The sequence below is a fragment of the Triticum dicoccoides genome, chromosome 1B (genome assembly GCF_002162155.2).
Source record: "Triticum dicoccoides isolate Atlit2015 ecotype Zavitan chromosome 1B, WEW_v2.0, whole genome shotgun sequence".
Taxonomy (NCBI): Eukaryota; Viridiplantae; Streptophyta; class Magnoliopsida; order Poales; family Poaceae; genus Triticum; species Triticum dicoccoides.
This window is the reverse complement of record NC_041381.1, coordinates 296828218-296831276: the sequence shown is the minus strand read 5'-3', so window position 1 is coordinate 296831276 and position 3059 is coordinate 296828218.

Genomic DNA, 3059 nt, shown 5'->3' with positions numbered 1-3059 from the left:
CCAAAGATGAGAACACTTGAAACTATGCATTATGCCTAGCTAGGGGCATAAAACAATAGCGCTAGTTGGGAGGCAACCCAATAGTTACCTTTTAATTTCTTTTGTTTCTTTTCTGTTTATTTTAATAAGCACATAATTTTGCTACTGTTATGATTGTGCTTTTTTGTTTTAATTAGTGTTTGTGCCAAGTAAAGCCTTTAGGATGGTTTGGATGATAGTTGACTCGATTCTGTGAAAAAACAGAAACTTATGCACCCAGTTGTGGAATTTTATAAATTCACAGAAACGAGATTTTGCTCTGAATTTTTTACACATAATTGATATAAAAATTCCCATGTTGTCATAATTTTTCAGAATTCTTCGAGTTACAGAAGTATGGTCAATGTTCAGATTACTACAAACTGTTCTGTTTTTGACAGATTCTGTTTCCATTGCATTGTGTGCTTATTTTGATGAATCTATGGATTGTATCGGGAGGTATAAGCCATGGTAAAGTTAAAATAGAGTAGGTATAATGCAATAACAAAATGTGATGAGTTTGCAACAGTACTTAAAGTGGTGATTTGCTTTATTATACTAACAAATCTCATGAAGGTTTTGTTAAGTTTTGTGTGATTGAAGTTTTCAAGTTTTGGGTGAGATCATGATGGATGAAGGAATAAGGAGTGGCAAGAGCCTAAGCTTGGGGGTTCCCGACGCACGCCAATGTAATATTCAAGGACTCCCAAGCAACTAAGCTTGGGGATGCCCCGAAAGGCATCCCCTCTTTCTTCTAACGATCATCGGTAATTTTACTTGGAGCTATATTTTTATTCGTCATATATCATGAGTTTTGCTTGGAGCGTCTTGTATTATATGAGTCTTCGCTTTGTTTGATTTTTAGTTTGTCACAATCATCCTTGCTGAACAGACCTATTTGAGAGAGCCACACATTTATCATGATTTGTTAGAATACTCTATGTGCTTCACTTAACTCTTTAGAGCTATGTAGTTGCTCTAGTGCTTCACTTATATATTTTTGAGGATGGTGGTGGTTACATTTTAAAGAAATACACTCTCATGCTTCACTTATATTACTTTGAGAGTCGATAAGATTAAATTTTGCAGAAATATTTACACTCTCATGCTTCACTTATATTATTTTGAGAGTTCATAAGATTAAATTTTGAAGAAATGTTTGCACTCTCATGCTTCACTTATATCTTTTGAGAGTTTATAATAGCAAAGGTAATTTGCATGAGATATGAATTTGGTCCCAAAGTGATGGATATCCAATAGGGGTATAATAAAAACTTTCATATAGATCATTGGATATGATAAACTTGATTCCTTGCAATGGTTTTGCGATATGGAGATAGTAATATGTGAGTCATGTTGGTGAATAATTATGCTTTAGTAAGAATATTGGTGTTAAGGTTTGTGATTCCGTATTCATGCACATAAAGTCAATAGTTATGCAACGAAGTTATATCCTACTTATGGTGCATTATTCAGTGTTAGTTATTTTCAAGGGATAATTGGTTTTATGCCCCTAGTTGTGTCCCACTCGACAGGATTGACTCCAATTTCCAAAAGCCAGCGGTTCTGTCCAACCCACTTTGGCCGTCTTGTGCTTTTGCCCTTTGACCATTTGGCCGTCACTTTGAAAACTTCATAACTAATTCATACTAAATCAAAAAAATGCAAATAAGATACCAAAATGTTCGGAAAAACATCACCTGTATGTCAATGTCACTTGCATTCATGAAAAAAGCGTTGTTAAGTGCCCATCCAAGTTTTAGCTGTTATCACACCACCATGAACAATAAAATATTAAAAAGTTCAAAAAGATCCAAAAAAATTGGTGTCAAAGAATGACAAATGTTTTCAGTGCTTGCCAAGTTTCATCCAGGAATGACATTTGTGGAAGTCATGGCAAAAAAAATCAACACTCCAAAATAGATTGGTTTTTCACCATGACTTCCACAAATGTCATTCCCCGATGAAACTTGGCAAGCACTTCAAACATTTTTCACTCTTTGACACCAATTGTTTTTGGATTTTTTTGAACATTTTAATATTTTACTGTTCATGGTGGTGTGATAAGAGCTAAATCTCGGATGGGTACTTACCAACACTTTTGTCATGAATGCAAGTGACATTGACATACAGGTGATGTTTTTCCAAACATTTTGGTATCTTATTTGCATTTTTCCGATTTAGTATGAATTAGTTATGAAGTTTTCAATGTGACGGTCAAACGGTCAAAGGGCAAAAGCACAAGACGACCAAAGTGGGTTGGACAGAACTGCTGGCTTTTGGAAATTAGGGGCAATCCTGTCGAGTGGGACAAAACTAGGGGCATAAAACCAATTATCCCTATTTTCAATGCATGCTTATGACCGTTTCGCTTTTTGGTTGGTCACTTCTCAATCTATTCGCTAGCCTTCATTTGTACTAAGCGGGAATGCTGCTTGTGCATCCAACTCCTTAGACCCAAAGTTGTGCCAAATGAGTCCACCATACCTACCAATATGCGGTATTTCCATGCCGTTCCAAGTAAATTTGCATGTGCCAACTCTATTTTTTCAAAATTAATTTCCGTTTTGGGTGCCCGTACCGCTCATGAAGCGGCAGGGGATGGCCAATATTTTCCATGCTAGATATTTTATTCTCATGATGAGTGTTTATTCGATGTCATTGCGCGAGAGTGTGGCATGTAATAGGGATGCCCAGTCATGAAATGAAAAAAAACATGATAATAATAAATTCCTTGGGAAGTGTTGGTATGGAAGGCACCCGTGGATACGGCTAGCCATGGATTGTGAAAGAATGGTGGAAAGGAAATAAACTTTATTTTCTGTTTGGGAACTGCCTATAATTTGTCTAGTATGGAAGATATTGGGAATTCTCGATCGTTTTCATTGACAGGAAAAGCATGCCTCTCAAAATAATTTTATCTCTAAATTATGCCTTGAGCTGTGGCTCCTCTGCAATATCTGCTTCCCCCTGTGAAGGGCCTATATATCTACTTTTATGCAATTTTAATTTTTAATTCGAGTCTCCATCTTCTCTTATAA